This window comes from Anolis sagrei, chromosome X (assembly GCF_037176765.1).
Source record: "Anolis sagrei isolate rAnoSag1 chromosome X, rAnoSag1.mat, whole genome shotgun sequence".
Taxonomy (NCBI): Eukaryota; Metazoa; Chordata; class Lepidosauria; order Squamata; family Dactyloidae; genus Anolis; species Anolis sagrei.
The window spans coordinates 108181066-108206901 of NC_090034.1; positions in this window are offsets into that span (position 1 = coordinate 108181066).

Genomic DNA, 25836 nt, shown 5'->3' on the forward strand with positions numbered 1-25836 from the left:
GGTGCGACTATTATGCGAGGAAAAAAATCTGTCTTTGATTCTCCGGTTTCTGTTGTTGTATTTAAATAAAGTGCCTCACCTCTGAAAGGGATGGAGAGGGATGATCCAGCCTCAAACACACAGTTTAATTCCTGTTTGTTTTTAAATTGCAGAATCATTTGGGGCTGATCCTCCCTCCCTTCCTTTCTCCCTCCCTGCATTCCTTCCTTCCTTCTTTCTATCACAATCATATCCCATTATCCATACACATACAGTGAGAGTGGCATTCCAAATTGTAACTGGGGTAGAACACTTACCCATATTTCATTGGATAATAGTCACAATGTTTTTTCATAATAAGAGGGTGCGACTATTATGCGAGGAAAAAATCTGTCTTTGATTCTCCGGTTTCTGTTGATGTATTTAAATAAAGTGCCTCACCTCTGAAAGGGATGAAGAGGGATGATCCAGCCTCAAACAAACAGCTCAATTCCTGTTTGTTTTTTAATTGCAGAGCCATTTGGGGCTGATCCTCCCCCCCTCTCTCCCTCCCTCCCTTCCTTCCTTCCTTCCTTCCTTCCTTCCTTCCTTCCTTCCTTCCTCCCTTCTTTCCTTTTCCAAAGGCAAGGCAGTTTAAGAACTATAACCTGGCAGTCTCTGAAGCTTCGCTCTTCTCTCCTTCTTCCAAGGCTTTGAAACAGCTTACAAAACATAGGATGAAGTTCTTTAGAGGAAGGAGGGGAGATCTGGGATTCAGAGACCTCAATTCCAGGTTTTTAGAGCCGTAGCAAACTAGGATTTTGCGAGAGCAAACTAAGCCAGCACGATTGATGCTCCGCCTCTTTCTCCGCCTATTTCCCTTTGCTAGGGCAGCGTTGCGAGCATACGCTCGTGCCACAGCAAACTACAGGAAGCTTGCGCTCGGGCTTGCTCCGAAGCCCCGCCTTTTTTTCCATTGAGGCTGCTCTCTCTCTCTCTTGCTAGCGTGCCTGTTTTCCATTGCAGAAGGCAGGGATGCGAGCGTACGCTCACAGATGAATTCTGCCAACTGCGAGAGTACACTCGCATCGCTTCCCTAGCAAAGGAAAACAGGCACACTAGCAAGAGACAGAGCAGCCTCGGGGGGGAAAAAAGGCGGGGCTTCGGAGCGAGCTCGAGCACAAGCTCGCTCTCACTTCCAGTAGTTTGCTACGGCTCTTAAAAACTGACTTAAGGCTTCAGAGAAAGAAGACTTTAGAATGAAACCAACATCCGAAATGAGTTTTGAAACATTTGAAGCCAGATAGATAGATAGATAGATAGATAGATAGATAGATAGATAGATAATATATTCCTGCCATCCACCCCATTGGACCCCAATCTCTCACCTGCTAGAAAGAGGCTCAGCCAAGATGTTGCACAGCCGCAGCTCAGTGTCCACATAATGTCCCTAATAGTTTGAGTGATGGGTCAAGCCTTGGGCATCTTGGGAGGGGTCTTCTGTGCCTAACCTGGTGCCCGTGGGGACCCCTTGTTGGGTCAGGCCAGCCCGCCTTGCCCTTGCCAGCCTAGGATCCCACACTGACGGCCCCCCACCCTTCACAAGCCTTCACAAGGAAGACATTACAAAGCAAAGGGCTCAGCCATTGTGAGGCGGGTGGGTTCTTCTGAGGTGGGCATTCCATCTTCTCGGGTTCAGACTCCAAGCTGAGATCCTTCTCAATATCACCACCTAGAAAAGAACCATACCTGAACCACAATAGGGCAGGATAGAAGAAATCATCATCATCATGAGGAAGAACTTCCTGACTGTGAGAGCCGTTCAGCAGTGGAACTCTCTGCCCCAGAGTGTGGTGGAGGTGCCTTCTTTGGAAGCTTTTAAACAGAGGCTGGATGGCCATCTGTCAGGGATGATTTGAATGCAATATTCCTGCTTCTTGGCAGAATGGGGTTGGACTGGATGGCCCAAGAGATCTCTTCCAACTCTATGATTCTATGATCATCATCATCACCATCATCATCATCATCATCATCATCATTCATGCTTGCTCTGGTGGCTCTACTTTGAGGTACAAACACCTACAAAAGTCATTATGGGAAACTGTGAATGTTGCAATTAGCAAGCTGGAACTGGCTCAATGCTATGCAATCCTGGGATGTGCAGTGATGCACTCTTTGGTTGCAACACCATCTGTTATAGAACTCCAATATGTTGATGACAACGTCGTCTGTACAGATTCAGAAGAAGACCTACAAGCCACTCTAAACACCTTCGCAGAAGCATACGAGAAGCTTGGCCTGTCATTGAACATTGAGAAAACCAAAGTACTCTTCCAGCAGTCACCAGCCAATCCCTCTCCAATGCCAAAAATAAAGCTTAATGGTGTAACATTAGAAAATGTCGACCATTTCCGCTCCCTTGGCAGACACCTCTCCACAAAAGTCAACATTGACACTGAAATACAACAGCGTCCGAGCTCTGCGAGTGCAGCATTTTTCCGAATGAAGCAGAGAGTGTTTGAGGACCGAGACATCCATAGGGAGACCAAGGTGCTTGGTTATGAAGCTATTGTCCTCCCAAATCTACTATATGCCTGCAAAACGTGGACTGTCTACAGACGTCACATGCATCTCCTGGAACAATTCCATCAGTGCTATCTCCGTAAATCCTGCAAATCTCTTGGGAAGACAAGCAGACAAATGTCAGCATGCTGGAAGACATCCATAGGGAGACCAAGGTGCTTGTTTATAAAGCTATTGTCCTCCCAAACCTACTATATGCCTGCCAAACATGGACTGTCTACAGACGTCACATGCAACTCCTGGAATGATTCCATCAGTGTTGCCTCTGGAAAATCCTGCAAATCTCTTGGGAAGACAGGCGGACAAACGTCAGCGTGCTGGAAGAAGCAAAGACCACCAGCATTGAAGCGATGCTCCTCCGCCATCAACTCTACTGGACTGGCCACATTGTACAAATGCCCAGATATGACCATCTCCCAAAGCAGTTGCTCTACTCCGAACTCAAGAATGGAAAACGGAATGTTGGTGGGCAGAAAAATGAGCATTGAAGTGATGGTGCTCCGGCATCAACTCCGCTGGACCAACCACGTTGTCCAGATGCCCGACCACCGTCTCCCAAAGCAGTTGCTCTACTCTGAACTCAAGAACAGAAAACAGAATATTAGAGGAAAGGAAAAGAGATTGAAAGATGGGCTCAAAGCCAACCTTAAAAACTCTGGCATAGACACTGAGAACTGGGAAGCCCTGGCCCTTGAGCGCTCCAGCTGGAGGTCAGCTGTGCCCAGCAGTGCTGTAGAATTTGAAGAGGCACGAATGGAGGATGAAAGAGAGAAACGTGCCAAGAGGAAGGTGCATCAAGCCAACCACATCTGGGACCGCCTTCCAACTGGAAACCAATGCCCTCACTGTGGGAGAAACTTATTTAGGCGAACCTCGTTTTCCGAGGATGATTGTCTTCCAGTGTTCTTGTGGGTCCGTATGTGGCTGTGGAGCCCTATTCTTGCTCTGCATCTTCTTCCGCAGTGAGGTCACTGGTTTCCAGGTGGAAGGAGATCTCGGTTGGGGTAGGCTTGACACGCCTTCCTCTTGGCACGCTTCTCCCTTTCGCCCTCCATTCGTGCCTCTTCAAATTCAAATTTCTATGAGCTGGTGGAATTGTTGTGTCAGCTCAGGTCCTCCCTCTTTAAAGATTTCAGCAGGGATCCCATCCGGTCCGCTGGCTTTGTTATTTTTTTGTTGGCTGATGGCATTGCTGACTTCTTCCAGACTAGGCAGTGCTGCAAGCTCATCCCTGGTTTGTTGTTGCAGGATTTGTGAGAGGACCTCTTCGGCCACATTGGAGCTGCGGTTCAGGAGGCTTTGGTAGTGTTCTTTCCAATGTAGTGCAATTGACTTTTGGTCCTTCAGGAGTTTGGTTCCATCTGATGAGCGTAGAGGCTGTAGGCCATGGTTTCTTGGTCCATAGATGACCTTTGTGGCTTTGAAAAATCCCTGAGCATCATGGGTATTTGCCAGGTGTTGGCAGATACCCATGCAGATCAAGAATACAGCTCCACAGTCACCTACGGACCCACAACCAACACACCGATCTTGGAAGACAATCCTACTCAGACAACGAGGGATCACGTAAGTAAGTAGCTCTTTGGTAGAGAAGGTGAAAAATCTTGCATGACTACAGACAGGATAATTCAAGTAGGGTCAAACCACTTTCATTCCACAATGTAGGTGCACGCAAACCTAAATTCATCCATGGTCGCAGAAGAAAGAGCACTGCAGAGCCCAAAATGGTGGGCACTGGAGGTTTTTATTCCATCTGCGGATATATGATGGGTTTGTCTTTCACCCCTTGAAACAAGGGGTCTGGATGGGTGCAAAGGATGGTCAAGATGTTTAGGAGGTTCTCCTGGAAAATTGAGCGCTTCTTCTTCTTTTTTGTCCTCTTAGGATATCGGGAAGAAAGTCCAATGGGTCCAGATGGATTCCAGATTGGATGCAGGTTGGACACCTGGGCTGATTTCACCTGGAAAAACAACAGCCTCCGATTTAATTCTTACTTTAGTAAAAACTATATTGTAGTTACTGTATGTAGGGTAACACTAAAGTCAACCTATCTGTGCAACTCTGCACAGTAGGCCTGGGTAACAACGGAAAAATTTGTTTCTAAAATCGATTCGTTTTTTGGGGTTTTTTGCGTTTCGATATTTAAAAGAATTCCGAAATTTTCCTTAAAAAAAGTTCAATATTTACGAAATTTCATAAATGGTAAAAACATTACAAAACAATAACGAAACAATAACGAATCGATTCGTTAATGGCGGCCGCGATCGCGCAATACGCTAAAAAAACTTCTGAAGCTTCCCTCTCCCTCTGTTGTTGACTGTTGGTGTGATATTATAATTTTTTTCACTAATTAAACAAAAAACAACTATAAAACTTGCCCCAGACATGCGGAAATAATAACGAAACGACCTCAAACCAATAACAAAACGAATACATAACGAAATACGAAGCATTTACGAAACGAATTGAAAAATTCGTTTCGTTTTTAAGTTGCTCCAGAATGGTTCGTTATCGCTTCGTTAACAAAAAAAATAACGAATTTTTAACGAATTACGAATTAACGAAACGAAACCGCCCAGCCCTACTGCACAGACATGTTTATTTATTTATTTATTTATTTACTTTATTTGTATACCGCTGTTCTCAGCCCTTAGGCGACTCACAGAAGTTAACAACAAGAACAGCAAAAATTCAATGCTACCAACCCACGGTATAAAAGACAGTTAACATCATACATATTATAGAAAAATATACAATTAACAACAATATACAATTAACACCAATAGCCATTCACTAGCGTCTCATCACTAAAAACATGATCCAGATCCGTTATCCATTGTTCCATTCCTATGTTCATTACATTACATATTCGAACGCCTGCTCAAACAACCAGGTTTTCACTTTTTTGCGGAATACCATTAGAGATGGTGCTAGTCTAATGTCTGTAGGAAGGGCGTTCCACAGCCGAGGGGCCACCACCGAGAAGGCCCTATCTCTCGTCCCCGCCAGCCGTGCTTGAGAAGCAGGCGGGATCGAGAGCAGGGCCTCCCTGGAAGATCTCAAAGTCCTGGTGGGTTCGTAGGCAGAGATGCGGTCGGATAGGTATCTTGGGCCGGAACCATTTAGGGCTTTAAAGGTCAATGCCAGCACTTTGAATTGAGCCCGGTAGCAAATCGGCAGCCAGTGGAGTTGGCGCAACAGGGGGGTTGTATGCGCCCTGCGTTCCGCTCCTGTTAGAATCATGGCTGCCGAGCGTTGGACTAGTTGAAGCTTCCGAGCCGTCTTCAAAGGCAACCCCACATAGAGAGCGTTGCAGTAGTCTATACGGGATGTAACCAGAGTGTGGACTACCGTGGCCAAGTCAGACTTCCCAAGGTACGGGCGCAGCTGGCGCACAAGCTTTAGCTGTGCAAATGCTCCCCTGATCACCGCCGTTCACTCCCATGCGGTGCTCCAAATTCAGGTGTTCAGCCAAACAGAAAATATTCACCTTCTCACAGACCACTACTGGAGATGATAGGCCATGCAATCTAGCTCCTTCCGCAACGACATCATGTTTGGCTGGATACTGGGCCCATAACCCTTGTCACAGGATGTGCTTGTATGTGAAGTGGTTTATAGTTTTCAAATCACAACTTCGCTGAACTTTTGGATAGTGTTGCACTCCAGAACAGAAACAATACCCTCTGACTTTGAAACATACTACACATTGAGTGAAAAACCAATCCTTTTTATTGAAGCTGAGTAAAATAGCCAGTAGAAAGAAATGCTTGTAAAAATAGGAAAATTTCAAAATGTAAAAGATCAGCAAAATGCAGTAATTCGAAGCAATGTCCACAAAATATATTAAAAACAATCCAAGGTAATATTTATCCAGACAGGAATCAAGAGGTTGCAAAGATAATCCAGAAGGTGCTAGACCACTGCAAAATGCTAAAAATCCCTATAAGAACAAGACCCCTTGAAAAGGATTTCCAAGGAACACGAACATGATTTCCAAATGATGCCTAATCTAACAGGCTTTCCCTTGAAGCAAACCTTATACCCCCAAGCCCAAAAATTGGTTTCGTTTCCCCCCGCTCTTGCCTCTTATCTGATGAAGCCTTTCGGAGTGACATAAACATTGAGTTTGTTGTCAATCCTGGCTGGACTCTAGCTGCCTTTTTTTTTTTTAGCGTCAGCAGAAGTTTTTGTGCAAGCTTGGAAGAAAACATGGACTCTGAAGTCATCTGGTTACAAAGCAGGTTCAATTTTACTTAAGAGCAATTCCAAACACATCCATTACAGTAAGCGAGCAGACATGAAGTACACAGTATGCAGGACAAAGGAAGTTGAAGTGTAAACAATACTGCAGCTGGTTCACTCCGACCTGGGCTGGCTTCAAACTCATGACCTTTCAGTTAGTAGTGATCACGCAGCTTGGGAGTGATCCTGGACTCATCGCTGAGCCTGGAACCCCAGGTATCAGCGGTGGCCGGGAGAGCTTTTGCGCAATTAAAACTTGTGCACCAGTTGCGCCCGTACCTCGGGAAGTCTGATCTGGCCACGGTGGTCCACGCTCTTGTCACATCCCGAATAGACTACTGCAACGCGCTCTACGTGGGGTTGCCCTTGAAGACTGTTCGGAACCTTCAACTAGTCCAACGAGCGGCAGCCAGATTGCTCACCGGAGCGTCATACAGGGAGCATACCACCCCCCTGTTATGCCAGCTCCACTGGCTGCCGATTCAGTTTCGAGCACAATTCAAGGTGCTGGTTTTGACCTATAAAACCCTGTACGGTTCCGGTCCAGCGTATCTGTCCGAACGTATCTCTCTCTACGTCCCACCCCGGACCTTGAGATCATCTGGGGGGGCCCTGCTCTCGACCCCACCACTCTCAGAAGTGAGGCTGGTGGGGATGAGGAGCAGGGCTTTCTCAGTGGTGGCTCCTCACCTGTGGAACTCACTCCCCGGGGAAATCAGGGCAGCATCATCCCTCCTCGCCTTTAGGAGGAGGGTGAAGACGTGGTTGTGGGACCAGGCCTTTGGGCACTCCAGCAATTAAAGCAGACATTCAGGCGAGTAAGACCAGCAGGACTGATGAAGTGGAACAGGAAACTAGAACTACGAATGAGCAAACGCTGACCATGTAAAAGGAGAAATTGGGTTTGTATGGGGTTTTTATTGATTTTATTGGTTTTATGGGAATAATGTATGAATTTATGTATGAATTGTTGTTAATTGATTTGATGTAATTTTGTGTACACTTGTTTTATGATGCAGGCATCAAATTGTGCCTTGCTACTGTAAGCCGCCCTGAGTCCCCTTTGGGGTGAGAAGGGTGGGGTAGAAGAACCCCAAATAAATAAATAATAAATAGTGATCTTAATGCAGCTGCGCCACAGTACAATCAGGATACACAAATCCACTTTCCTTGTACTTGGAAGCAATCAGAGCCATCATACAACATAGGCAGATACTCCCATTGAGTCACACAGGAGAGAGAAAGATGGATTCTTTCTTCCTCTTCATATAGCAACCTGCTGATAGGTTATCAGTAAGGGATACTAGCTGACGCAACCCCTTTGCAATGACATATAAACGTAATACATCTTTCCAGTCCAGTACTTACTTGGGTGTATGTATGGGTCAAAGGCTGTAGATGTTGTTTAGTCTCTGCTGGCTCCCAGGTCTAAAGGAAGAGATTGCAGAGTGATTCATAGGGCCAAACCTGTTCCTCTCCCTCCCACGCCATCCTCCCCTCCATCACTTCAGTCAGAATCTGTTACTATGGCAACAGAAAATCCACTTTTATTTTGCCCTGATCCCTGAGGTTCTCCCCTACATTCCTCTTTCCTTCCTTCCCCCTTTTCCTTTTCCTTCTTTCTTTCTCTCCTTTCTTCCTCCTCTACCTCTTTCCTTCCTTCCTTCCTTCCTTCCTTCTTTCCCTTTGTGCTTCCATCTTTCCCTCTTTCCTACTTTCCTTCCCTCCCTCTTTCTCTCCTTCTTTCCTTCCTTTCTTCGCTCTTTCCTTCCCTCCCTTTTTTCTTTCCTTCCCCCCTTTCCTCTCTACCTCTTTCTTTCCTTCCCTCTTTTTCTTTTCCTTCTTTCTTACTTTCCTTTCTTTTTTCCCTACCTCTTTCCTTCCTTTCTTCAATTTGTGCTTCTATCCTTCCTTCCCTCTTTCCTTCTTTCCCTCCCTCCCTCTTTCTCTCCTTCTTTCCCTCCTTCCTTTGCTCCCGCTTTCCTCCCCTCCTTTTTTTCTTTCCTTCTCTCCTTTCCTTCTCTACCTCTTTCTTTCCGTCTCCCTTTTCCTATTCCTTCTTTCTTTCTCTCCTTTCTTCCTTCTCTACTTCCTTCCTTCCTTCCTTCTCTCTTTGCTTCTATGCTTCCTTCTCCCTTTCCTCCCTTCTTTCTTTCCCTCCCTCTTTCTCTTCTTTCTTTTCTTTCTTTCTTTCTTTCTTTCTTTCTCCCCTTCCTTTCCTTTTTTTCTGTATCGTCATGTAGCTTTTTTGGGTTTTTAAGTCCTTTCCGCTGGTTTTTTTTTTTTTGGGGGGGGGAGGGTGTTATGAGTGATGGTCACCCGTTAGCCTGTTAGGGGTATAGTGTCGAAATTTCCATATTATACATTGCTTTTGCCTTCTCCTGCATTACTTCTGCCTTCAGTATCTTGGGGTCTCTGACATTCCCTCTCTCATTTTCCCCCAGTGAGCCCAGTATCCCAAAGTAAAGTCTAGTTTTCCCTAAGGGCAATGCCCACACTCTTATTGCTACCGACCGGTTTGGTACTTACTTGGATGCCAAATGGGGGCTTCTCCCTCCTCCAGACCCCAAGCTATTCAAAGGAAAGAAAGAAAGGAATTAAGAAATGAGCCCACCTTAACCATATCCCAATGGAATGCCTAGTTTTCTCTAAGGGCCATGCCCACATTCCTTTGCTATCAACTGGTTTGGTACTTACTTGGATGCCATATGAGGGCTTCTACTTTCTCCAGAAGCAAAGCTATTCCCAAGGAAGGAAAGAAAGGAATTAAGAGATGAGTCCACATTAACCATACTAGGAAGAAAACTTCATTTAACCAAACTAAAAGTAGATGTGTGTGTGTGTGTGTGTGTGTGTGTTGCATATAGATACCAGTGGAGGTACCCAGCATTGCCTGGGTTTGCATTGTGTAATGTTATTTATTAGTAAAATAATGGTTAGGGTTTTGATTGTAGGGATGGTTCTCACATCAGACTGAAACGCAAAGCAGTACTTTCTCTGTCCCTCAGGAATGGAGAACATTTCCCTGATTTAGCTCTCCTTGGAAACCCTCTAGTGACCTCTTGTGGTAACAGATATATATGGTTCATTATAGTGCACACTTTGTTATTGTAATAGCTATGATGGTGATACCCAAATATTGCTAAATAAATAAATATAAATATATGGAGATATTGTTAAAGATATAGAATACTCTGTGTTATTGTAATGCCAATTGTGTGTGTGTGTAGTATTATAATACACTCTATTATATAAATTCCAATGATCAATGGTAGATTAGAATCTATGTTTAATGATTAAATGTCTAATATTCGCATACACCATGTACTGTATTGTCGAAGGCTTACATGGCCGGAATCACTGGGTTGTTGTAGGTTTTTACGGGCTATATGGCCATGTTCTAGAGGCATTCTCTCCTGACGTTTCACCTCCATCTATGGCAAGCATCCTCAGAGGTAGTGAGGTCTGTTGGAACTAGGAAAAAGGGTTTATATATCTGTGGAATAATGACCAGGGTGGGACAAAGAACTCTTGTCTGTTGGAGCTAGGTGTGAATGTTTCAACTGACCACCTTGATTAGCATTTGATAGCCTGGAAGTGCCTGGAGCAATCTTTTGTTGAGAGGTGATTAGATGGCCTTGATTGTTTTCCCTGTGCTGTTTTGCTGTTGTAATTTTAGAGTTTTTTTAAATACTGGTAGCCAGATTTTGTTCATTTTCATGGTTTCCTCCTTTTCTGTTGAGATTGTCCACGTGCTTGTGGATTTCAGTGGCTTCTCTGTCTAGCCTGACACTGTGGTTGTGTGAGTGGTCCAGCATTTCTGTGTTCTCCAATAACATGCTGTGTCCAGGCTGGTTCCTCAGGTGCTCTGCTATGGCTGACTTCTCTGGTTGAAGGAGTCTGCAGGGCCTTTCATGTTCCTGGATTCGTGTTTGGGCAATGCTGCTGCGAATGGGGGTCTCTCTGGAGACTTGTCCACAACTGCATGGTATACGGTAGACTCCTGAAGAGGTGAGAGGATCCCTCTTTGCTGAACGTAGCATTTGTTGGATTTTCTTGGTTGGTCTGTATAGAATCATAGAATCAAAGAATCAAAGAGTTGGAAGAGACCTCATGGGCCATCCAGTCCAACCCCATTCTGCCAAGAAGCAGGAATATTGCATTCAAATCACCCCTGACAGATGGCCATCTAGCCTCTGTTTAAAAGCTTCCAAAGAAGGAGCCTCCACCACACTCCGGGGCAGAGAGTTCCACTGCTGAACGGCTCTCACAGTCAGGAAGTTCTTCCTCATGTTCAGATGGAATCTTCTCTCTTGTAGTTTGAAGCCGTTGTTCCGCGTCCTAGTCTCCAGGGAAGCAGAAAGGCAAAGAAGGTATTTAGTAGTTCTGCCTTTTCCCTATCCCCTGTCAGCATTGCCCCATCTTCTCCTCGAAGAGGCCCTATCACCTCCCTGTTTTTCCTTTTTCTACTGACATAAGAAAAGAATCCCTTTTTATTGTTTTTAATGTCCCTGGCGAGCCTGAGCTCGTTTTGTGCTTTAGCCTTGCGGACCTTTTCCCTACAGCTGTTGGCTATTTGTTTGAATTCTTCTTTGGTGATTTCTCCCTTTTTCCAGTTCTTGTGCATGTCTCTTTTGTATCTCAGCACAGTTAGAAGTTCTTTGGACATCCATTCTGGCTTCTTTGCACGTGTCCTATTTTTTCTTTTTGTTGGCACGGTTTGCAACTGCGCCTTAAGTATTTCACTCTTGAGAAACTCCCATCCATCCGTAACTCCCTTGTCTTTTAGTATCTGTGTCCACGGAATGCTGCTCAGTGTTTCCTGTAGATAGTTGGTATGTTTTGTTTCCTCATCAGCTTCCCTCTGTGGTCAGTGGTTCCCTTGATGTCTGGCAAGAACACTCTTCCTCTCGGTGGTCTTGCAGCTCTTCTGATGTCTGAGGTGGAGTATCCATTGGCCTGGAGAGCCCAGTTGAGGGGGTTCAGTCCATCTTGGAGGAGGTGGGCTTCGCAGATTCTTTTTGCACGGTCTGCCAAGGCTTTAATGGGGCTTCTTTGTTGACTTGGGTGATGGTTGGAGTATTTATGTAGATATCTATCTGTGTGTGTGGGTTTTCTGTAAACGGCGTGATGTCCCAATCAGGGACATCTAATCACCTCTCAACAAAAGATTGCTCCAGGCACTTCCAGGCTATCAAGGTGGTCAGTTGAAACATTCACACCTAGCTCCAGCAGACAAGAGTCCTTTGTCCAACCCTGGTCTTTCCACAGATATATAAACCCTTTTTCCTAGTTCCAACAGACCTCACTACCTCTGAGGATGCTTGCCATAGATGCAGGCGAAACATCAGGAGAGAATGCCTCTAGAACATGGCCATATAGCCCCAAAAAAAACCTAGAACAACACTAATATGTATGTGTTGAGTTATTATGTGGTGCCTCTTCTCTTTTTTTGTCATTGAAAGCATACACATTTTAATGTTCAACCGTGAATTTTAAATGTAATAATAAACGATAAACTTTGTTTATATTCCACCCTCTCTCCAACAAAAATAGCAAACATTCAATGCCAAACACATTCATAAAATATTTAAAAAATACAAAAACAAATCTCCAAAAGTCTGGCCAAAGTTTGGAACCTCAAACAATGGCTGAGACCAGATGAGAGAAGGATTAGCTTTTCCCTCTTGAGTTCCTCTCCCAAAAGATGCCGGATCCATTGGAAATAAAGAGCAAAAGGTTAAATTAATATTACCCTTCCGGTTGTTTGTTTGTCCGGTACGTAATGAGGCCGACGATTAAGACGGACCCGACGAGGCAGCCGATGAGGATGCCTGCCATGGTGCCCATGGTGATGACCTTCACCTCTGGTTGGGCCGGATCTGGAACTGGAGAAGTAGTGACCGCTGGGAACACAAGGAAACGCCATTAGGACTGCCTTAGGATGCTGGGACGTGTTGTCCACCCCTATTTCTTTCCTCAAGAACTCTGAGAACTTCTGGATACTCATCCGGGATGCCTTGCTGCCATAAGTCTCGGAAACTGAATGACTACAACTCCCATCATCCCCTTTCTAGATGTCAGACACAGAGGTCTGCGACCCAGAAGGGGTTTCTCTGATTGGCTGGACTTCACTTTGACCTTCTTCTTCTTCTTTACAATGTCTACATTAGGGCTGTGTGATGGATCGAAAAATATTTCATAGAATCCTAGAATCAAAGAGTTGGAAGAGACCTCATGGGCCATCCAGTCCAACCCCATTCTGCCAAGAAGCAGGAATATTGCATTCAAAGCACCCCTGACAGATGGCCATCCAGCCTCTGTTCAAAAGCTTCCAAAGAAGGAGCCTCCACCACACTCCGGGGAAGAGAGTTCCACTGCTGAACGGCTCTCACAGTCAGGAAGTTCTTCCTCATGTTCAGGTGGAATCTCCTCTCTTGTAGTTTGAAGCCATGGTTCCATAGAATCATAGAATCCTAGAGTTCAAAGAGACCTCATGGACTATCATCCAGTCCGATCCCATTCTGCCAAGAAGCAGGAACATTGCATTCAAAGCACCCCCGACAGATGGCCATCCAGCCTCTGTTTCAAAGCTTCCAAAGAAGGAGCTTCCACCACACTCCAGGGCAGAGAGTTCCACTGCTGAACGGCTCTCACAGTCAGGAAGTTCTTCCTCATGTTCAGACTGTGAGAGCCGTTCAGCAGTGGAATTCTCTGCCCCAGAGTGTTCAAAACGCATTACAAAGTTAGGGGGTATTTCTGCTGTTTTGGTATCTTTTCTGTGGCCCTGGAGATTAGGGTGCAATGGAGCAAAGGCTTTGAATTATAGGAAACAAAGGACATTTGACCTGAATCATAGAATCCTCGAATCCTAGAGTTGGAAGAGACCTCCTGGGCCATCCAGTCCAACCCCATTTGGCCAAGAAGCAGGAAAATCGCATTCAAAGCACCCCTGACAGATGGCCATCCAGCCTCTGCTTAAAAGCTTCCAAAGAAGGAGCCTCCACCACACTCCAGGGCAGAGAGTTCCACTGCTGAACGGCTCTCACAGTCAGGAAGTTCCTCCTCGTGTTATTATTATTATTTTTAGCCCACTTTCATAGAATCAAAGCGTTGGAAGAGACCTCCTGGGCCATCCAGTCCAACCCCATTCTGCCAAGAAGCAGGAATATTGCATTCAAAGCACCCCTGACAGATGGCCATCCAACCTCTGGTTAAAAGCTTCCAAAGAAGGAACCTCCACCACACTCTGGGGCAGAGAGTTCCACTGCTGAATGGCTCTCACAGTCAGGAAGTTCTTCCGCATGTTCAGATGGAATCTCCTCTCTTGTAGTTTGAAGCCATTCCTCCATTGCGTCCTAGTCTCCAGGGAAGCAGAAAACAAGCTTGCTCCCTCCTCCTCCCTGTGGCTTCCTCTCACATATTTATACATGGCTATAATATATACTCTCAGCCTCCTCTTCTTCAGGCTAAACATGCCCAGCTCCTTAAGCTGCTCCTCATAGGGCTTGTTCTCCAGACCCTTGATCATTTTAGTCGCCCTCCTCTGGACATGTTGCAGCTTGTCAATATCTCTCTTGAATTGTGGTGCCCAGAACTGGACACAATATTCCAGGTGTTGTCTATCCGAAGCAGAATAGAGGGGTAGCATGACTTCCTTAGATCTAGACACTATGCTCCTATTGATGCAGGCCAACATCCCATTGGCTTTTTTTGCTGCCACAGGACATTCCTGGCTCCTGTTTAACTTGTTGTCCACGAGGACTCCAAGATCTTTTTCACACGTACTGCTCTCGAGCCAGGCCTCATTGTCCCCCATTCTGTATCTTTGCGTTTCATTTTTTCTGCCTAAGTGGAGTATCTTGCATTTGTCCCTGTTGAACTTCATTTTGTTAGTTTTGGCCCATCATCTGTCTCATCTGTCAAGATCCCTTTGAATCCTGCTCCTGTCCTCTGGAGTCTTGGCTCTCCCTCCCAATCTGATGTCGTCTGCAAACTTGATGATCCTGCCTTGTGACCCTTCATCTAAGTCATTAATAAAGATGCTGAACAGGACCGGGCCCAGGACTGAAGAACCCTGCGGCACTCCGCTCGTCACTTCTTTCCAAGATGAAGAGGAAGCATTAATGAGCACCCTCTGGGTTCGTTCATTTAACCAATTCCAGATCCACCTCATCGAAGTTTTGCCTCGCCCACATTGGACTAGTTTCCTTGCCAGAAGTTCGTGGGGGACCTTGTCGAAGAAGGCCTTCCTGAAATCCAGGTACGCCACATCCACGGCATTCCCCGCATCTACCCAGCTTGTAACTCTATCGAAAAAAGAGATCAGCTGAGTCTGGAGTGAGAAGACGTCCTACGGAGGAAGGAACAAGCTTCCTTTCTGCTTCCCTGGAGACTAGGACGCAATGGAGCCATGGCTTCAAACTACAAGAGAGGAGATTCCATCTGAACACGAGGAAGAACATCAAGGGAACCACTGACCGCAGAGGGAAGCTGATGAGGAAACACAACATACAAACTATGTCCAGACCCACCAAGAAAATCCAACAAATGCTACGTTCAGCAAAGGACAAGAGGGATCCTCTCACTTCTGAAGGAGTCTAGAGGAGGGCGACTAAAATGATCAAGGGTCTGGAGAACAAGCCCTATGAGGAGCGGCTTAAGGAACTGGGCATGTTTAGTCTGAAGAAGAGAAGGCTGAGAGGAGATATGATGAGAGCCATGTATAAATATGTGAGAGGAAGCCACAGGGAGGAGGAGGGAGCAAGCTTGTTTTCTGCTTCCCTGGAGACTAGGACGCAAGGGAACAATGGCTTCAAACTACAAGAGAGGAGATTCCATCTGAACATGAGGAAGAACTTCCTGACTGTAAGAGCCGTTCAGCAGTGGAACTCTCTGCCCCAGAGTGTGGTGGAGGCTCCTTCTTTGGAAGCTTTTAAGCAGAGGCTGGATGGCCATCTGTCAGGGGTGATTTGAATGCAATATTCCTGCTTCTTGGCAGAATGGGGTTGGACTGGATGATGGCCCAGGAGGTCTCTTCCAACTCTTGGATTCTATGATTCTGTGATTCTAAGAAGAAGTCCCTCAGTTTAGCCATGTAGATGCCCCCCAAAACCCCAAACCTTTACTGTCTAACAGGATCCGCAGGAAGGTTTCTCCGATCTCTGTTTCCCCGGTGGTGTTCTTGATGATCCCGTAAATTCCCATGTCCTCGATGTCCAGCTCGGTGATACGCAAGGAGCAGTTCTCCCTGAGAAGCTGCCTCGTGTTATAGCTGTCTCCCGTTGTGATCTTATTGTCGGGCTTGATCTTGTGCAAGAAGATCGAAGTGGGTTCTCCACGGAAGCTCTTGAACCACAGGCAGGAGGTCACGTCCCGCCCAGTCATCTTCGGGACCATTGTAACGGACTCTCCAATCCTTGGGTACTCCGGGAGCAATTCAATGCCGATGGTGACATTTTTGGTGGCTTGTGAGTGAGTCACGAAGAAGCATGAACTCAAGACCTGGGCTGGTTGGAGAAACCAATGTTCAGTGTTATCCTTCTAGCACACTCATATCCCATTATCCACTCACACATACACACTAGGCTTGGGCGATCAAGAAAAAAATTGGTTCTAAACTCGTTTCGTTTCTAGGTTGCGCTAGCGTTTCGAAATTCTGAGGACTTCCGAAATTTAAGATTTTAAAATTTCGAAATTTCCGAAATTTCGTAAATTACGAATTGATTCGTTAATGGCAGACGTGATTGTGCAATATGCTAAAAAATCCTCCAAATGGGACAGGGGGAACCCCTGAAGCTTCCCTCTCCCTCTGTTGTTGACTGTTGGTGTGATAAAACACACAACAACTATATTATATTATATTATATTATATTATATTATATTATATTATATTATATTATTATTATATTATTATATTACATTTTTGTATATTATTTTATAATACTATTATATTATTGTATATTATATATTATTATTATTATTATATTATATTATATTATATTATTATATTGTATATTATATTATTATAATATATTATATTATATATATAATATATATTATATTATATTATACAATTATAATATAATATAATAATATAATATAATATATACAATACTATAATATAATAGTATTATAATAATATAATATATAATATATTATTATATTATTATAATATATTATTGTATATTATATATTATTATTATATTATATTATATTATATTATATTATTATTATATTATTATATTATATTGTTGTATATTATATTATATTATATTATACAATTATAATATAATATAATAATATAATATAATACATACAATACTATAATATAATAGTATTATAATAATATAATATATAATATATTATTATATTATTATAATATATTATTGTATATTATATATTATTATTATATTATATTATATTATATTATTATTATATTATTATAATACTATTATATTATAGTATTGTATATTATACAATTATAATATAATATAATAATATAATATATACAATACTATAATATAATAGTATTATAATAATATAATATAATATATATTATTATATTATTATAATATATTATTGTATATTATATATTATTATTATATTATATTATATTATATTATGGTATATTATATTATATTATATTATTATTATTATATTATATTATATTGTTGTATATTATATTATATTATATTATATTATATATATAATATATAATATAGTAATAAAATATATAATATAATAATATAATATAATATATATTATTATATTATTATAATATTATATATTATATTATATATGATATTATAGTATTGTATATTAGAGTGAGGCAAGAAGAAGCATGAGGAAAGAGGAATATTGTGTCTGGAATATTGTGTCCAATTCTGGGCACCACAATTCAAGAGAGATATTGACAAGCTGGAATGTGTCCAGAGGAGGGCGACTAAAATGATAAAAGGTCTGGGGAACAAGCCCTATGAGGAGCGGCTTAACGAGCTGGGCATGTTTAACATGAAGAAGAGAAGGCTGAGAGGAGATATGATGATAGCCATGTCTAAATATGTGAGAGGAAGCCACAGGGAGGAGGAGGGAGCAAGCTTGTGTTCTGCTTCCCTGGAGACTAGGACGCAATGGAACAATGGCTTCAAACTACAAGAGAGGAGATTCCATCTGAACACGAGGAAGAACTTCCTGACTGTGAGAGCCGCTCAGCAGTGGAACTCTCTGCCCCGGAGTGTGGTGGAGGCTCCTTCTTTGGAAGCTTTGAAACAGAGGCTGGATGGCCATCTGTCAGGGGTGATTTGAATGCAATATTCCTGCTTCTTGGCAGAATGGGGTTGGACTGGATGGCCCGTGAGGTCTCTTCCAACTCTTTGATTCTATGATTCTATGATTCTAGGAGGGAAGCAGCAGAGCAAAGGGACCGGAAGTGGGGTAAATGCGAGATTGTAAAACTTGCACCAGACATACGAAAATAATTACGAAATAATTACGAAATAATTACGAAATAATTACGAAATATTTACGAAATAATTACGAAATAATTACGAAATAATTACGAAATAATTACGAAATAATTACGAAAATTGGAAAAATTGTTTCGATTCTTAATTACTCCTCACACTATTCCTGCATGGTTCGATATGGGATCCGCCCCAGGAGGCTTATGGATCCGAATGGATTCCTGACGGCTCTTGGGGATTTTCCCGCCACCTCGGTAAGTGACCATGTCGAGGCCTTGGTCGCTCTCTGGAACGGGGAGATGACCAGGGCTATTGACATGATCGCTCCGGAACGTCCCCTCTCAAGTAGCCGAGCTAAACCAGCTCCTTGGTTTACTGAGGAGCTGGCAGTGATGAAGCGAAGGAAGAGGGAACTAGAGAGCGTGTGGCGTTCGGATCCGAGCGAGCCAAATCGAGCACGGTTTGTGTCCTTTCTAAGGGCATATGCCGCGGCAATAAAAGCCGCAAAGAAAACTTTCTTTGCGGCCACTATTGCGTCTGCAAAGAACCGTCCGGCGGAGTTGTTTCGGATTGTCAGAGGTCTTTTAACTCCCACCACTGCAGGTGGGAGCCCTGACAATTCGGTCACGCGCTGCGAAGCATTTGCTCGGTTCTTTGCAGACAAAGTCGCCTTGATCCGTTCTGGGCTGGACACCATGTTAAATGCAGTCTCTGAGGATGTGACACGAGCACCTGCTTGTCCTATTTTGATGGATTCTTTTCAGTTTGTGAAGCCCGAGAATGTGGACAAGATACTTGGAGGAATGAGGCCCACCACGTCCATCCTAGACCCCTGCCCATCCTGGCTTCTGAAGGAGGCCAGAGGGGGATTGGCTGAGTGGGTAACGGTGGTGGTTAATGCCTCCCTTCGGGAAGGCAAGATTCCAGCGAGCCTAAAACAGGCTATTATAAAACCGCTGTTGAAGAAACCATCACTGGACCCCACTAAATTGGACAACTTTCGGCCTGTTTCCAATCTCCCCTTTTTGGGCAAAGTCATGGAAAGCGTGGTGGCCTCACAACTCCAGGTATTCTTGAGAGACACGGATTATCTGGATTCGGCACAGTCTGGTTTCAGACCGGGACATGGAACCGAGACGGTCTTGGTCGCCTTAGTGGATGATCTGCGCCGGGAGCTAGACAGGGGGAGTGTGTCCCTGTTGGTGCTCCTGGACCTCTCAGCGGCCTTCGATACCGTCAACCACGGTATCCTTCTGGGGCGCCTTGCGGAAATGGGCCTCGGGGGCACTGTTCTGCAGTGGCTCCGGTCATTTCTGGAGGGCCGCACCCAGAAGGTGTTATTGGGGGACACCTGTTCAACACCACAGCCTTTGACCTGTCCCCCATGCTGTTTAACATCTACATGAAGCCGCTGGGTGAGATCATCCGGAGTTTCGGGGTGCGGTGTCATCTGTACGCAGATGATGTCCAACTCTGTCACTCCTTCCCACCTGCTACTAAGGAGGCCGTCGAGGTCCTGAACCGGTGCCTGGCCGCTGTAATGGTCTGGATGAGGGCGAACAAACTGAAATTAAATCCAGACAAGACAGAGGTACTCCTGGTCAGTCGCAAGGCCGAGCAGGGTATAGGGTTACAGCCTGTGCTGGATGGGGTCGCACTCCCCTTGAAGGCGCAGGTTCGCAGCTTGGGTGTGATCCTGGATTCATCGTTGAGCCTGGACCCCCAGGTTTCAGCGGTGACCAGGGGAGCATTTGCACAGCTTCGGCTCGTGCGCCAGCTGCGCCCGTACCTCGGGAAGTCTGACTTGGCCACGGTGGTACACGCTCTGGTCACATCCCGCCTTGACTACTGCAACGCTCTCTACGTGGGGCTGCCCTTGAAGACGGCCTGGAAGCTCCAGCTAGTCCAGCGCGCGGCAGCCATGTTACTAACAGGAGCGGGACGCAGGGAGCATACCACGCCCTTGTTGTTCCAGCTCCACTGGCTGCCGATCTGCTACCGGGCCCAATTCAAGGTGCTGGTGTTGGCCTACAAAGCCCTAAACGGTTCCGGCCCAAAATACCTTTCGGACCGCATCTCGGCCTACGAGCCCACGAGGGCCTTGAGATCGTCTGGGGAGGCCCTTCTCTCGATCCCGCCTGCCTCACAGGCACGCCTGGCGGGGACGAGAGAGAGGGCCTTCTCGGTGGTGGCCCCCCGGCTGTGGAACACCCTCCCGGTTGACATCAGACAGGCGCCCTCCCTTATGTCTTTCCGTAAGGGCCTAAAGACGTGGCTATTTGAGAAGGCATTTAACTGAGTGCTACATTAAGTGGTAATGACAACTGGAACGGAATATGGACTACGAGATGGGTTATGATTCTACGATGAGACGAAGCGGATTATTTAGTGTAATTATATTAGTGTGGTATTATTGATATGTTGATATTTCGTTATGGCTTATTGTAAATTGTCTTTTATATGTTGTACACCGCCGTGAGTCGCCCTAGGGCTGAGAACGGCGGTCAACAAATGCAGCAAATAAATAAATAAATAAATAAATCGTAAGCTAATTTAAATACGAATTAATAACGAATTACGAAATTAACTAACTGGATCACCCAAGCCTAATACACACATGCCATTTGCATTCCAAGTTGTAAAAGGGGTAGAACACGTACCCATATTTCATCACATAATAGTCACCCTTTTCATTAAAATAGAGTGCGACTATTATGCAAGGAGAAATGCACCCCATTGAACCCCATTGAACCCAATCTCTCACCTGCTAGGAAAAGGCTCAGCCAAGATGTCCCACAGACACTGCTCAGTGCCCACATGATGTCCCTAACAATGTGGGTGATGGGTCAAGCCTTGGGCATCTTGGGAGGGGTCTTCTCTGCCCGACTTGATGCCCGTGGGGACCCCTTGTTGGGTCAGGCAGGCCCGCCTTGCCCTCGCCAGCCTAGGATCCCACACTGACGGCCTCCCACCCTTCACAAGCCTTTATAGGAAGACATTGCAGAGCAAAGGACTCGGCCATTGTGAGGCGGGAAGATTCCTCTGAGGTGGGCATTCTCTCCATGGGGCTGGGTCTGCAGCCATGATGCGGGGTGGGGAGTGGTGGTCCCGGGTACCTCCTGTGTGCCCATTGCAGGAGAGGTCAGCTCCGGCTTTGGGTCTGGACTTCATAAGAGCTGTCCAGAGAAGGAAGGGAAGAAGGGAAGAAGGAGGAAAACAGGAAAGGAAATAAATAATACAGAATTGTTGTTGTGGTGGTCTTGTCTATAAAGCTATTGCCCTCCCAACCCTGCTCTATGCCTGCAAAACGTGGACTGTCTACAGGCATCACATGAAACTCCTGGAACGATTCCGTCAGCGCTGCCTCTGGAAAATCCTGCAAATCTCCTGGGAAGACAAGCGGACAAACATCAGCGTGCTGGAAGAAGCAAAGACCACCAGCATTGAAGTGATGGTCCTCTGCCACTTTCCGGAATGAAGCAGAGAGTGTTTGAGGACCGGGACATCTGTAGGGAGACCAAGGTGCTTGTTTATAAAGCTATTGTCCTCCCAACCCTGCTATATGCCTGTGAGACATGGACTGTCTACAGACGTCAACATTGACAGTGAAATATAACACCGCTTGAGCTCTGCAAGTGCAGCATTGTTCTGAATGAAGCAGAGAGCTTTTGAGGACCGGGACATCTGTAGGGAGACCAAGGTGCTTGTTTATAAAGCTATTGTCCTCCCAACCCTGCTCTATGCCTGCGAAACGTGGACTGTCTACAGACATCAACATTGACAGTGAAATATAACACCACTTGAGCTCTGCAAGTGCAGCATTTTTCTGAATGAAGCAGAGAGCTTTTGAGGACCGGGACATCCGTAGGGAGACCAAGGTGCTTGTTTATAAAGCTATTGTCCTCCCAACTCTGCTATATGCCTGTGAGACGTGGACTGTCTACAGACGTCAACATTGACAGTGAAATATAACACCGCTTGAGCTCTGCAAGTGCAGCATTTTTCTGAATGAAGCAGAGAGCTTTTGAGGACTGGGACATCCGTAGGGAGACCAAGGTGTTTGTTTATATTGTCCTCCCAACTCTGCTATATGCCTGTGAGACGTGGACTGTCTACAGACGTCAACATTGACAGTGAAATATAACACCGCTTGAGCTCTGCAAGTGCAGCATTGTTCTGAATGAAACAGAGAGCTTTTGAGGACCGGGACATCCGGAGGGAGACCAAGGGGCTTGTCTAGAAAGGTATTGTCCTCCCAACCCTGCTCTATGCCTGCGAAACGTGGACTGTCTACAGACGTCACATGCAACTCCTGGAACGATTCCATCAGCGCTGCCTCTGGAAAATCCTGACAATCTCTTGGGAAGACAAGCAGACAAACATCAGCATGCTGGAAGAAGCAAAGACCACCAGCATCGAAGCGATGGTCCTCCGCCATCAACTCCGCTGGACCGGCCATGTTGTCCGGATGCCTGACCACCGTCTCCCAAAGTAGCTGTTCTACTCCGAACTCAAGAATGGAAAACGAAATGTTGGTGGACAGGAAAAGAGATTGAAAGATGGGCTCAAAGTCAATCTTAAAACCTCTGGCATAGACACTGAGAACTGGGAAGCCCTGGCCCTTGACCGCTCCAGCTGGAGGTCAGCTGTGACCACCAGTGCTGCAGAATGGAGGGTGAAAGAGAGAAACGTGCCAAGAGGAAGGCGCGCCAAGCCAACCCCAACCAAGACCGCCTCCCACCTGGAAACCGATGTCCTCACTGTGGGAGAAGATGCAGGTCAAAAAGAGGGCTCCATAGTCACCTACGGACCCACCCCCAGGACACCGAACTTGGAGGACCATCATCCTCGGACTACGAGGGATCGCCTAAGTAAGTAAGTAAGGTCTTGGAAGCAGCTCAAGGCTTGGATGGGGATGGTACAAACCACAGGGCACTGATGCCCATTAAGGCAGCTTTTGCTGGCATTTGTTGCCCAGCCGCCGCATGCTGAAGCCAGCTCCAAACTGCATGGAAGGGTCAGTCTAGATGGGTCCGAAGTCCAACTCTTCAACCTCAAGTGTGGTGGGGCATCTCCCTTCCGGCCTCGCAGGTGTGGCTTTCCTCCCATCCACGTGAAGGCAATGGGCCTGGCTCTCGAAGGCTCCACCTTGCCCAGTTTGGAGGCAAAAGGAGCCGGACAAAAGACCCTCCACTCAAGACCAGTATGGAAACTGGGAGGGAAGGGGGTCTCGGACGCATGTGGGGGTCTCCTCAAAGATGGAAGGGCTGCTGGCAAGGATTCCTCCTCGCAGGTAAGAGGGATCAGAGCTGGAGAAGGGAGGAAGAGGGTCAAGGGAAGTCACCACGTGTTATTCTCAACCCTGCATTTTTGGGGATTGCAACTCCCATCATCCCCTACTTGGCCATGTTGCCTATGGATGCTGGGAACTGTAGTCCTATTTTTAAATGGCTGCATAACTGGAACTTGGGACCCAGGAAAGTCATTACTGAGCAACATATAGAGCAGAGCAACATATAGAGCAGACCTCACAACCTCTGAGGATGCTTGCCATAGATGAAGGTGAAACATCAGGAGAGAATGCCTCTAGACCAGTGTTTCTCAACCTGGGGGTCGGGACCCCTGTGGGGGTCACGAGGGGGTGTCAGAGGGGTCTCCAAAGACCATCAGAAAATATAGTATTTTCTGTTGGTCATGGGGGTTTCGTGTGGAAAGTTTGGTCCAATTCTATCGTTGGTGGGGTTCAGAATGCTATTTCATTGTGGGTGAACTATAAATCCCAACAACTACAGCTCCCAAATGGCAAGGTCTTATTTTCTCCAAACTCTACCAGTGTTCCCATTTGGGCATATTGACTATTTGTGCCAAGTTTGATCCAGATCCATCATTGCTTGAGTCCACAGTGTTCTCTGGATGTAGGTGAACTACAACTCCAAAATTCCAAGGTCAATTTGGCTCCACCACTTGAGGTTCTCCATCTTTGTTCTCCAGCCTTGTGGCTCATTTCAGGAGAGGGATTATTTCATTTTAGCAGGATGGAATATATATGAATTCCTGCATCAATAGAGAAGGTGAAAGACTTCATGTCATGGGTTTGGTGTCCACCAGACCTTCGCAGTGTTTTCTCTTGGTCATGGGAATTCTGTGTGCCATGTTTGATTCAATTCCATCATTGATGGAGTTCAGAAGGCTCTTTGATTTAAGCTGAACTATAAATCCCAGCAACTCCAGCATTACCAAATGACAAAATCAATCCCCCCCAACCCCACCAGTATTCAAATTTGGGGCGTATCGGGTATATTTGTGCCAAATTTGGTCCAGTGACTGGAAATACATCCTGCATATCAGATGTTTACATAACAATTCATAATAGTAGCAAAACTACAGTTATGAAGTAGCAACGAAAATAACGTTATGGTTGTGGGTCACCACGGCCTGAGGACTTGTACTAAGGGGTCGCGGGATTAGGAAGGTTGAGAACCACTGATATAGAGTAAGTAAAACTTTATTTATATCCTGCCCCAACTTTATTTATATTCTGCGGGGACTCACAACATGTCGCACAAATACAACAATAAAGAATACATTGTAGAAGGCTTTCATAGCCAGAATCACTGGGTTGTTGTTGTGAGTTTTCGGGGCTGTCCAGACATGTTCCAGCATCACTCTCTCCTGACGTTTCTCCTGCATCTCTGGCAGGTATCCTCAGGGAATGAGGGGAATGTTGGAAACTAGGAAAATGGGGTTTATATATCTGTGGAATAATATCCAGGGTGGGAGAAAGAACTCTTGTCTGTTGGAGGCAGGTGTGAATGTTGCAATTGGCCACCTTGAGTAGCATTTAATGGCCTAGAAGTTTCAACCACCATGTCAGACTACATGGAGAAGCCATTGAAACCCACAAGTATGTGGACAATTTCAATGGAAAAGAAGTAACAATGAAAATGAACACAATCTGGTTACCCATATTAAAATAAAATTGCAACTGCACAACAACAGAGAGGAAACAAACAAGGGCATCTAACCACCTCTCAACAAAAGATTGCTCCAGGCACTGCCAGGCAATCAAATGCTAATCAAGGTTGTCAACTGAAACATTCCCACCTAACTCCAGCAGACAAGAGTCCTTTGTCCCACCCTGGTCATTCCACAGATATAGTTCCAACAGACCTCACTACCTCTGAGGATGCTTGCCATAGATGAGGATGTTTGCCATCTAATCATCTCTCTACAAAAGTTTGCTCCAGGCACTACCAGGCAATCAAATTCTAATCAAGGTGGTAAGTTGAAACATTCACATCTAGCTCCAGCAGACAAGAGTCCTTTGTCCCACCCTGGTCATTATTCCACAGATATATAAACCCTTTTTGCTAGTTCCATCAGACCTCACTCCCTCTGAGGATGCTTGCCACAGATGCAGGCGAAACGTCAGGAGAGAATGCCTCTAGAACATGGCCATATAGCCCGAAAAAACCTACAACAACCCAGGGTTTGTATTTCTATGTGGAAAGATGACTGCAGACGCAGACTGCAGCCATGAAATCAGGAGACGCTTCCATCTTGGGAGGAGAGCAAGGACCCATCT